This window comes from Cupressus sempervirens, chromosome 10 (assembly GCF_028749045.1).
Source record: "Cupressus sempervirens isolate cs-2001-9-10 chromosome 10, ASM2874904v1, whole genome shotgun sequence".
NCBI classification, from domain to species: domain Eukaryota; kingdom Viridiplantae; phylum Streptophyta; class Pinopsida; order Cupressales; family Cupressaceae; genus Cupressus; species Cupressus sempervirens.
In genome coordinates, this window is record NC_143127.1 from 780,514,138 (window position 1) to 780,527,638 (window position 13,501).

Consider the following 13,501-nt stretch of genomic DNA (forward strand, 5'->3'; position numbering starts at 1 on the left):
TGAACTAAAATTATAAAGAATAGATAGATATGGGTCTAAGTTACTTACCTTTGGCTAAAATGTAGTCGTCACACTTGCGGCTCACCTAGAAATAATCTCAGTAGTATGAGAAATTGAGACTTTTCTACTAAATATTGATTGGAATTGAGACAATCTATTGATCTATGAATGTATTTATACCACTCTTTTATGGAAAAATCTGTGGGAAAATTATAGCGCATACCAACTATTTGGCGAAGCCTATGTAAGAAAAACCTATATTTTGGAATTTCCAATATGAATATTATTCATCCATTATACAATCATGCATAATATAGATGGTGAAATTGAATTTTTATGGATACGCATCTTAATAGTTAAGTGGAAAATGTTGTCCCTCTCCTAAAACATTTTTTTAAACCAAGGATGAAGTGAAACCATCCACAAATATCTACCTAGAAAATCATAGGCGAACGTGTTTAATTTTTCATTTTCCAAAAATATTTTTGATTGGCTATTTCATTTTGAAACGTGATTCGATGACATAAATCCTGTGGTGATTGGCCCGTGGGTTTGACTTATATTTGCTAAACTTGGGATGATGTGCCAACCCACATATGTGTAAAAAAATTTCCAAGTTGACATTGGTCCAAGACAAATATTATTCGTCCATTATATAGCCATGCATAATATAGATGGTGAAATTGAATTTTTGTGGACACGCATTTGTATATTTTGGGGGCGAATGTCATCGCTCTCCTAAAAAATTTTTTAAAACCAAGGGTGAATTAAAGCCATCCAAAAATATTTTCCTAGGAAATCATAGGTGAATGTGTTTAATTTGTCATTTGCCAAAAATATTTTTGATTGGCTATTTCATTTTGAAATGTGACATAAATCCTCTAGTGATCGGCCCATGGGTTTGAGTTATATTTGGTAAACCTGAGACGACATGCCAACCCACATATGTGTAAAAACTTTGCCAAGTTGACATTGGTAACTGGGCAACAATTGTCATTTTGCAAATATTTACCACTATAGTGAACTATAAATTACTAAACTTACTAACCAAAACAAAGGTCTAACTTGACAACATCGAGGACATAAAAATGAAGTTTAAAAAACCACAAATAAAACATATAACCATGAGAGAATTGAAAAGTGCCAAAAACACAGAAAAAGGGGAGCTAGTTTTGGTTGATGTTCTCCCAATCTTTATTGCGGTACTTGATCTCCTTCATCTAGTTCTTGATCTACATGGCACTCTTAATCTAATCACACTTTTCCTCATTGGTTTGGCTTTCCTCTCTCAGTTTACTCTTCCTATTTATCACTTGAAACATGATCTTTCTCATCATTTCCTCCCACACCTTGAAAATCATAGAAATAGCCACACCTAGCTCAAGTCTAGTGATGGCCATATTGAACTTACTGTTTACCACATCGATCTTCTCATTAATTCTAGCAAACACTTTTCATAGTCCTTTTTGTAGTCTTTTAGCCATCTCTAGATGAAATTAGGGGAGACATCTTGTTCCCCAACCTCATTTTTATTAGAGGACTTGAAGTCTTCTTTAGCGAAAATTCCAAGATCCACCACCACTTTTTTTCCTTTGGGAGATTGTGTTTCCTCATTAGAATCCTCCACTTTCACTTCAAAACTTGCACCTTTAGAGGAGCCCCCTCCCCAACCCCCCACCTCCCCCCCCCAAACTTTCTCCAATGTTTCCTCCACTTTTGTCTCTTCCACCTTATTCTCCATTTGAGATTGTGGGAGTCCTCCTTGTTATCAATTATTACTAATATTAATGGAATTTGATATAAGATTAGTTTTCACTCAGTTTTATGATCAAATTGAAACTTGCAATAACTAATACAATAAAAAAAAATTCATGAATTCCAAATTATTCACTTTAATGCTCCAATAAATTCATTACAAGTCTAACCTATAAAACTTTTATAAGAATTATTAAGTATTTTTACCTTTAGAACCATTTCATATATATTTAATAATATAAATATATAGTGCATAAATTTAAAATATATATTAGAGTCATTTGAACAACATACTTTACAATATCATCCTAGAATATTCATTTGATGTCATAAATGTTTCCAACAATAGAATTGATATAAGAAAATTTGATTCTTAAAAGTTTATTTTTAAAAAAGTTATTTATGATTAGTCATAACATATATATATCCAATTCAATTGTTAAAATCATTGCACTACAAGTCAACAGTTAATTGCATTAATACAATGGATTTTATGTATAAGACCCTTTGTAAGTCAACCTCTTCATAATTTTGAGATTGTACATAGCTAGAAGTATTAATCTCATCAACAAATTATATTTAACATCGATTTTTGTTGTAAAATATAATTTCTAAAATAAGATACCTTATTTTCTCATTAACTTCTCCAAATTAATTCATTTTTTAACTTCATACTTTTCATCCTGATTAAATCGAATTAGGCTCGTACTCGGACACAAATGTTACTCAATTTACTCCATATGTGTCCAAAAGAATGTTTGCAGGCAAATTTGTCTAATCAATAGAATCAATAATAATAGAATTCGAAACAATAAATGTTTGGAATCAAGTCATTATTATCATTATAGATTGAGAATGGACTTCTTAAACCGGCCGTACAATAAAATAAATTGTTTGTTAGTCAATAGATTTATTACAATAGACCTAACAGCATGATTTTTAGGATTTTTTTTATAAATTATTATATACGGTGATGCTCTTTGATTGTTTGATACTCGGGGATGAGGGATATATAATGATCTCCTTGTTATTATAGCTAACTAGGTAACGCTAATCAATTCTTTTGATAGGCCAACAATTAAAGCAATGTTAAAATGCTATTTTTCTTGTGGGCGAATTGCGTAACTTGGCCAAACCAAAAGATATTATGATTGTTCTTTGAATATAAAATGCAAACCAGTTTGGTTTCTTTACTGATTTTTCTACTGAATTTAGGAGAGAATATTTTCAAAGAGCTGTCCGATAATAGAAAAATGAAGGTTAAACCCATATCATCATGTATCATGTTTTTATAAAATATAAATATTCATGGAAAGCAAAAGGAACATGTTTTCTTTCTTTAATGACTTCTTTGTGTTGCATTTGTAGGTTTAATCAACATATATCACGTTTATATAATATATGTAAGACTCGTAGTTACACGTGCTAATGACAACTACATCGTTTGGACTCCCCTCCAAAATGAATAATTGAAAATTGGACAGTACTATCAGACAAAAAGAAAATTGTTAGTTCATTAATGCTGTGAAGGTGGTCTAAATATGGTTAACTCTTATGCTTTTTCCTTTTAGGGAAGATGATTGGTCATGGATTGCTGCAATGACAAATCAATTAGGGAAAAATTGCTGCCAAAACAACCAAACAAAAACAAAATGGAGAAAATGCAAGCAATGAAGGGGAAAGGCCAACAAATACGGTATTGACAGTTGAGCTATTAAACTATTTGATGTTTCAGTAAAGTCTAACTAATATAATTTTATAAGGTATTTCTAATTCAATATATATGTTAAACTTATCAAGTAACCATATCAATAAGGTCCAGAAGAGGAGGTTTAGTTAGTGGAATCAAAGATTTGTCTGGTGTATTAGATCCTGTTGTTAATGTCTATATATGTCGAAGGACGTCAGAAATATAATAAAACATAAAGATGTGTATATAAATTCATTCCTTTTGTGAAGTGATGATATCCAGTTTTCTCTGATACTGTTAAGCCATAGAAAAGTCTTTATGTTATCTCAACTTTGTGTAGTTGTTTGATATGAGTTCTGCAGACAATGGAGAGGAAGATGGAGATGAAGAATTTATACCACTTTGGGAATTTACTTAGACTAGTTAGGTTTCTATTGTATAGTTGCTTTCATCAGAACAATGTAATTAGAAATAACAGCTGCAAGCTAAACAGCCAGAAAAAGATGTAGATTCACGTTTGCAGGATTAGGGTATGTCGCACCTACTCAGAAGGGTTTTCATAAAGTGTATATATAAAATGCTTTCTGCCTTTGGTTTTCCTCGTGTTAAAATTTAGCTTTTGTGGAAACCCAACCAATATGTATTATTTTAGGTTTAAAAAAAAATTTAAAAATGATTGTCAACTTTTTAAACAGAAATAATATAAAATATAAAATATTTTATAATAAGGCATATATTAAATTGTTAATATATACAAAATACTTTTTATGGGTAAGTTTTTAAAATCAAATCTATTTATTATTAAAAACAGAGTTTCAGGTAAATATTAAAAATGGAGCTGCAAACTATATATGAAATAGATATAGGAAAGAAGAACTAGTAGCCTGCTAATTAGATTGAAAACAAACTACTTGATGATTGACAGCACACATAAGCTTGACAACTAATTGGACCTTATTGACACCTAACTAAAACAAATCTACAACTAATTATTATTTCAAACTAAAACTCTGAAATTATGTTGTGAGCAACTCAAAAAATGTGTTCCAGATGTGCAATAATCATTTATTTACTATTGTTAGAATTGATGTGACAACTATGAAAAAAATTAGTTTATAGACCAGTAAGACTTCCTCAACTTGCTCCCAAATGTCAGTATAGTCATGCATTTTTCATCTAGCTTTGAGCCTCGTGTACAATAATCATTTATTTACTACTCTTTGAACATTAACTACAACATTTATATTATCAACTATAATACTAAAGAGTAAATTGTGATGGTTTATTAATATATTTAATTGTCATTTCTACAATTTTAGAAATCTTTCATGTGTCGATTCATAAGATCTAATAATATTTCACCCTATCATATATATGGTTGAAAAAAATCAAAAACACAATTAGTACAACCATCAAATTCTAGGCATGATCTTATCGATAAATTTTCTTTTATTAAATTTAAACAATTTCTTGCTTATAAACTTTTTGTTGTAACTCTAGCTTTTTGCTTACATTTGATGGTTTTGATTCATTTCGTTTGTCAATTTATCCCTTGAATTTCCTTTTGAAATAATATAAAGTATAAAGATATCTATTATTACTATTTTAATTATTTTTTAAATAATTAAAAAAATCTTTTTGTAAATATATTTTAATGCATACAATAATGATGGTTTAGTCTAAAGGTCCAAAGATTTCTTTTAGAAATGGAGGAAAATAAAAATAAAAAAAAGAAAATTAAATTTGCAAAGTAGAAAAAATCATCTAGAACCACTAAGGGCACACAACCTAAAAGATTAAACAATCAAGTGATTATCATCCACTAGAATCTTCAAATTACTTATCATAGCCTTTGTATTTAAATTTTCTAGCAACTAAGAAAACTTTGTTTTTAATTTGTACAACCCTCAACCCTTCATGTCTCCATTTTAGTATAAGTCCATTTTTTCAAGCAATTTTCCAACCTATTCAACTCATAACATATGTGAAAAAGAATCCATATTTGAAGTATTACCTAGACTAGATTGTATGAGTTGGAATGTGAATGGGTTTTTACATAGAACCCAATTGTTAGAAAGTTTAGAATAATGGAGAGGAGGGGTTTAATCACTTACTCAAGGTCCATATGTACCAATTGACCAAATAAAATTCTTGAACACTTTTCTACTTTATTTATCTTGTTGCTCAGTCTCTACTATAATCTCAATAACAATATTAACTAGTACTTCACTATTCTAATATAATAGACTTGTAGAATGTAAACATGAAAATTTAAAACACCATAATAACATTCAACACAAGTTTGACACTAGGATTCAAAGTGGAAAACCAATTTGGAAAAAAACCACCAACAACATTTCACCACTTTTTCACTCTTCTAAAGTGAGTGAGATGTTGGAAGCCAACTTGTTAAAGGCCACAATACACACTATTAAATGTGACCTTGTTAAAGGATTTAATCACCCTGTTAGGAATGGCCTTGTTAGAGGACTTAAGAACATTTAATTACAATGGCACTTGGTTAAAGGATTTACTCAGACTATTAGGTCAACCTTGATTAATAGATTTCAACATATACTATTTACAATGATTAGAAAAGAAATAGTAGGGTTTGATTTGTATGAATAAAACTCACTTTTGCAGTTTCAAATCTTTGTTCTGCTCCTCAGACTGATCCACTATTTGGCCTCCATTTTCATTTTAATTTCAAACTTGCTTAGCAACTTTGAAAGCAATCACACTACACTTCTTCTCAACTCAATTAAGCCATCTACTTCGATTTTCCAGTCAACAACATCAATAATAGGCCCAACTCTCTGGATTTCTCTCAAACATGCACAACTTCTTTAATTTCTTCTCTTCTTTGCATTCCCTCTTCTTGAATGTTGTCCTTTGTGCCTCCTTAAATAGGTAGTTCTAATCTTTTGCAGCTAAATCAACACCATAGATCATAGGGTTCACAATTTGATTCATCGGATACATTGTATCTAATCGCCATTCTCTTTATCTCTCCTTTTCTAGAAACTTCTCTAATTTATCTCTTAGATCGTTTACCTAATCCTCTCCTACAATTAAATGATCCAATTCATCAATCCTTATCTTTGACATGTTTTTCATATCCGAAGAAATCAATTTAGTCAACTGGAAATTATGATTTCTCACAAACAACTAAAATGTTGTTCCTCGACCAACACTAAGTTCTAACACTCGGTCATCACTAAATTGCTCAGCCACAATAGACTTTCTTGCTCAACATCAACAATGTCACTTAGTTGATACTGATGCTCAGTGAACACTAAATTTGCTCAACATTTACTATGGCTCGGTCAAGCCTTACATAAGTGATCTATGTTGGCTTGCACTATCAAGACTTGAACATTATTATTTTTTCCTTTATCAACATGATCTAAAAACTTACTTTTCCTTTTCAAAGTCTAACTAATCAAATGTTCATTGAAGCTTTATTTTCATAACTCACCCTTTCCTCTAGATGCTTTTGTTATGAGCAACTTCTCAAATCCTCTTCATCAATGAAATGGATATGACATTTAGATTTGACATCAATGACAATAGAACAATTGTTCAAATTTCAGTTTCCAACACCAACAACCATCATGGGGTTTTCAAAGGCACCTTAAACCTAAATAGAAATCAGCCTCAAAAAATAAAACATTGAAGAGCCAACTACAAGATAAACAACGTCTAAAGCCAAAAGTGGTGGATGAAAAATGGATTTTACCGAGGCTCCCCAAGACTTCATAAGGGATTCTACTAAAGGATCTAAAGTCAAAAAGTCATGAGCTACAATTGGCAAAGAGCTCCAAACTACAAGGAAACCTTTCTCCAACCAATCTCATTTCCACCTCCATAGGAAAGGATCCCTCCTCAATAGGACCAAAAGAGAAGAAATCACCTAGAAGGGATAAAAAGAAGAACATCAACCTTGCAACCAAGCAACTCTTACCACATGAGGAGTACATAGAGTGCCAATTAGACTTGATCCCCCAACTAATCTCCAATAGAGTAGAAGAGTTTCCACCTCTATTACAACCAAGAAGAATGAAGAAAAGCACAACATGTGCAATCTTTGTAATAAAGCTGCAACAAAGGGCACCCTACCTAAATGACCATCTAACCATAAGTGTCAAAATCTAGAGTAGGCCTTCAAAAAGTGCCACTTGTAGTCTTGAAAAATAGAGAAAAAGGAAAGACATACTAACTAACATAAGAGATGAGGCTAAGGGAAAGAACAAAAAGAGAAACAAGTAGAGTACACAAGAAATATCACAAAAAAAAAAAAAAAAATCTAAGATGTACAAAGAAATGGCAAGTAGAGACACAAAATGAAAATTCAGAAACCATACAATGCAACATAGAACAAAGAATGAGCCACCTGAAAAGAATAAGGGCAGCTAGCCCTGGCTTTTGTTTTACATTTTGTTGTTATGTTGTTAATCACCCTAAACTAGATGAATTGTGGACTCTCTCTCTCTCTCTCTCTCTCTCTCTCTCTCTCTCTCTCTCTCTATATATATATATATATATATATATATATATATGTTTAAGGGTTGGACTGATAGCAGTAATGTTCTTTGTTGCTTGAATATTTTTCTATTTTATTTATTGGTTAGTAACATGACATGGTAGTGATAGTCTTATTTTGGAACTCTTTTTTTTTCGAAGTATAAAACTAGTATTAGTTAGCTTGGTTGGGGATAACCTCTGATTGATCCTTTAGCCTTTTTGTACGCCTAGATCAGCTCTACGTCCTTTTGACTGCTATCTAATACTTGAAAACATAGAACAAAGAAGAAACCAAAAGGAAATGGTGAGAATACAGAACCAGCACCAAAGAGTCATATGAACAAACCATGCAAACAAAATATTTATATCAAAATAAAATCAATTAATTAATAAAATGAATGTAAATAAATAATTGAATTTTATGATACACGGTATTGATTTTTTTAAGATTTGAAAGAGGCCTACCTAACCATCATAATTTTGCTTGTGGATGGTATATACAACAAAACTATAGGTCAAAATGGATAATATTAGTAATGTTTTCTTATCAAATTTGGTTTATACCATATCAAGTTAATTCTCCCTACCTAATCAAATAATAATACCTTTCAATATACCTAAATAAAGAGACGAAAGATACTATTATTTGATTAGGTAGTAATATTTTCCTTTATATGGCATATAACCATATTTGATAACAAAACGAAGGATTGAGTATCACATTCAGGAAGAAAAAAGTTTATATGGTTCTTCTCGAATGACAATGAGTAATAGCAGCTTTGAATTATTTAAAATTACATATAATTTGATTTAATTTGATGTAGTATACGTTTACTTTTATGAACATTATATATTCTAATAGAAACTATCAACGTTTTGCTCTGATTAAATTCAGGTGTCGGTCCTAATATATTCTATGATCCATGTCAAAGTGTTATAAATCACAGGATTCGAATTTTGAGGTGATAATATGCAACTTGCAATATTTTTCTTTAATTTTGCTGGCATTAAAGGAAATTTTTAGTCATTGGAAATTTTGGAGACGGATTCTTATTTTTTAACTTGCCGGTTCCATCATGTTTCCATTGAAGTTATTCCTAATTATGGTTTGTAGGATTTTTCAAGGAGATCATACAAAATTTGTTTTAGTTGCCTGACCTCTTGGAACAGTATAATTCGGTTTATCCAACAACAATGTACGCCCACATAGCTTAAGACCATGTTAGATACGTAGCCTGTACAGAAGACTGCATAATGTAAATGAGCTTTTTCCGATAAACACGTTTAAACTATCAAAGGAAACCTCTGTGTAAACCATTGGAGGAACTATTTATTAATGTGATTGATTTTAGGCATTTTTAAAATCAACAGTATGTTGTACTTTTTTAAAAGACTGTATATACGCTAGTTCTCAAATTGTTGTCTGAATTTTTTCCTATATTTTCTCTATAAAAACTCTATGATGATCTTGTGAGGAATTTTTCATATTTTTCATTTCCTTCTAAAACATCCTGAGATGCTAGCATACAATTTTAGTTGCCTGAGCTTTTGAAACTGTAGAATTTGGTGTGCCCAACAAAAATGTAAGTCCACATTGTTCGGTACCACATGTTTGGCGTCTAGCCTGTACTCGAGCATATATTGTGGACGATTTTTTTTTTCTCAAAACCATGTTTAAATTATCAGAGAAAATATCAGTATAAATAATAGGAGAATCTATTGATTAATGGCATTGATTTTAAAGATATATCAGAGGATAATGATTGATTCTTACCTTTTTAAATCATCACTCATCGTAATGTTTTCATTGTCTGTATATTCATTGATTCTCTTATTAGTTTTTCAGATCACCATAGATTTTTTCAGTGTAGTGTTTCCTAAATTTTCTCCTAATGAACAAGGACCATTTGTACCACATTATCTTATTCCTTATATTCTTCTAAAACATTCTGAGAGAGATTTTGGAACAGTAGAATTTGGTGTACCCCAAAGAAATGTGTCCATATAGCTTAGAACCATGTCTTATTTCCAGCCTTTAATGAGGACCACATGTTGTGGATGTATTCTTTCTGAAAACCATGTTTAAATTAGCAAGATTCATATCTTTTTCTAAAAGCTTTTATTTTCTTGCATCACAGGAGGATCCCAAAGAGTAATTGAACTTTAGTCTTTGATAATGGGTAGAGAAATGTTGGAATAATTCTACTGTTGAATGGGTAATTATCACTGTTTGTTAGAACTAAACAGCAGGTGTTATTGACATCTTCCAGTCCATTAATTGGTGACTGAGCAAACTTGCAGTTCTGTCATCTTTACCTTCTCCACACATGAAGTCAGTTGAGTTTTTTTTAGCTAAGTTAATTCAATAAGAAAAACGTCAAATAAAAGAAAGAGAATCTTCTACTATTGAGTGTGAATCACAAGCATTTGTAATGAAAGGTAAACAATATCATCAAAAGGCACAAGATGATAAATCAAATGGAAGGAATTGGAAGTATGATGACAAAAATAGCTTATCCAAGAATCCAAATAGAAGCAAGTGGAAATGTCACTATTGTGGTAAACAAGGACATAAAACTAATGAATGCTACAAAAGGATTAATGATACAAAGTATAAGTCTACAAAATCATTTGATTCTAAGAGAAATGCCTTTTGTGTAGCACTTAAATCAAATAGTTCTTTTAAAGATGAATAGATAATTGATTCCACTTGCGCACAACATATGTCACATAATCAAGAGCAATTTGAGTTACTAAATGAAAGAAATGGGAAAAATATAATTTTGGGAGATAATAGTCCTCTAGAAGTTAAAGGAAGTGGAAATGTTCAAGTGAATAATGAAATCTTTAAAAATTTGAAGCTTGTCCTTCAATTATCAACAGTTCTTCTCTTTGTATTTCAAATTGCCAATCAAGCATATAAAATAGAATTTTACTAAGGTAAAGATGACAGAACTGCAAGTTTACATAGTCACCAATTAATGGACTGGAAGATGTCAATAACAACCTGTTGTTTAGTTGTAACAAACAACAATAATTACTCATTCAATGGTGGAATTATTCCAACACTAGTGCCACACCAAAATCAACTTCAGGATACATCTTTCATCTTGGATCTGGACCAATTTCTTGGAGCAGGAAGAAGCAATCAATAGTGTCACTTTCATCAATAGAGGTAGAATATATTGGCATATCAAAGGCATCTCAAGAAGCTCTATGGATCAAAAGACTACTTAAAGAGACGCATCATCAACAAGCTTATCCAACCACCATATTTTATGACAACCAAAGCACCATCAAGCTCGTAAAGAATCTTTTATACCATATTAGTTCTAAACACATTGAAGTTCATCATCACTTTGTTTGTGACTTAATGGAGAGTGAAGTAGTGGACTTACACTTCTATGGCACTAAAAATCAAATTGCAGATATATTTACCAAAGCATTATCTACTGTCAAATTTCTCAAGTTTAGAACCTTGCTATATCTCAATGAGGTTGATGTTTGAATTCACTCTTGTAATAATTTCTCCCACTTAAAGATGCATTAGTGGTAGAAATTAAGGGAAAGTGTTGGAATAATTCCACTGTTAAATGAGTAATTATTGCTGTTTGTTACAACTAAACAGCAGGTTGTTATTCCAGTCCATTAATTAATGACTGAATAAACTTGTAGTTCTGTCATCTTTACCTTCTCCACACATGAAGTCAGTCGAGATTTTTTTAGTTCTAGAAAATGTAAAAGTCTCTCTATATAAAAAGGTAATTGCAGTTCAATAATCTATCAAAAAAAATCTTACTCTTTCAATATATTTTGTGCTGCTGTTGTTTTCTATTAAGTTTATTTATGGTTTCTTCAAGAAGGGACCAGGTTTAGTGCAGAAAGAAAAGTTATAGGCGTAGGAAAAAGGAAGTGGGGAATGTGGGTGTGAGAGATCAGAGTTCCAAATAATAACAAGAGAATATGGCTTGGATCATTCCCCAAACCAGAGATGGCACCTCGGGCACATGATACAGTTGTTTTTGCTTTCAGAGGGCTTTCTGCCAAATTAAACATCCCTGAATTCCTTCACTTCCTTCCTCATTCCCCATCATTATCTGCGAGAGACATACAGGCCACTGCCATGAAAGATGCTTATTCAAAACTATAAGAGCAACAATCCCAGATAACTTGCACCAACAGCCACAATGACTGCATGGATCAAGAGGTTTTACAACAGAAGCCATGTGTTGAAGGTGAATCCACTGATGTTGAAACAATTCACACTATGGATATGGCCAAATGGTTCGATTCACACAGCTTGCTGATGGACATTGAAGATGGTATGGTAATTGATTCCTCTATCCTAAATCAGAACGAATCGGTTGGAGAAGAACACGAAGAGGTGTTCATATCCATTTGGGATTGAAATTGAGCCAATGCATGATGTATGTAATTATAAATAATGTAATCGGTTTACTATGCATAATTTGAAGTTGAAATTACCCATCTATGGATTTAGAAGCTACATAGGAGATTCACATATGTGGCAGCTTCATAAAAAGTTGAGAACTAATAAAGATCCTTGCCCCACCGAGTACTGAACTCACTTTGAACAAAATAAATTATATCGACCTATTTTTATGTCTTCCAAGTTCATCTCAAAATGGTTCCTTTATTAAAGTAAATCTAAGGAGGCTCCCTTGGCTAATGAAAAAGTGGTTATGTCTAAGATGTGAATATATTAGCATAAGAAAATTTAAAAGTAATATGTGAAAAATGAAGAATATGAAAAAAAATTAAATTAAAGAATTAAAAAAATAAAATAAAGTGATTATTAACTTATAAATTTTTGAATTAAATAAATAATGATAATTGACATGACATAGTTATATAGAAAGTGGTAGGTGCGGTTGATAGGTCTAACATTAAGATTCTTTATGTAACTAAGTTCATGTGAGTTAATTACTTGGTAAAGAACCTAGAATATATAGACTATAGGTATACTGAAGGAAAGCTTAGTGAAGAAAAAATCATAGAACAAAAGAAACTTTTAGAGTTCAATACTTCTAGTTCAAAAATTTATTTCAAACAATGTTTCATTTGAGTGAATGTCAATGTTTGTAGTGGAGCAAAATTTTGTAATTAGAGAGGCTTGATTTATTGCAAATAAAATGTTATCTTTTCATTTTACTACTATCAAATATAGCAGAAGAGAATAATATTTAAATTATGTATTTTGAACAATATCAAGTCTTTGTAATAGTATATAAGTGCAAACAAGCATAAAATTAGTGATTCATGAAAAGCATTTGTTAACAATATCATCGAGAGAATAACATCAATAATATCAAAATAAAAAATAAAAAATGAATGATAGTCTACATAAATATATTCAGTCTCCCTTTCACAATTTTGAGTATGAAATCCCCTAGTTTTGATTATTATTTCTCATAATGTGATCATTGATTCATAAATGAGTACAATATAGAAGGTATATTTTTAGAGTATAAACAACTCATTATATGACTTTTATGGGGCTCTAAACTAGAG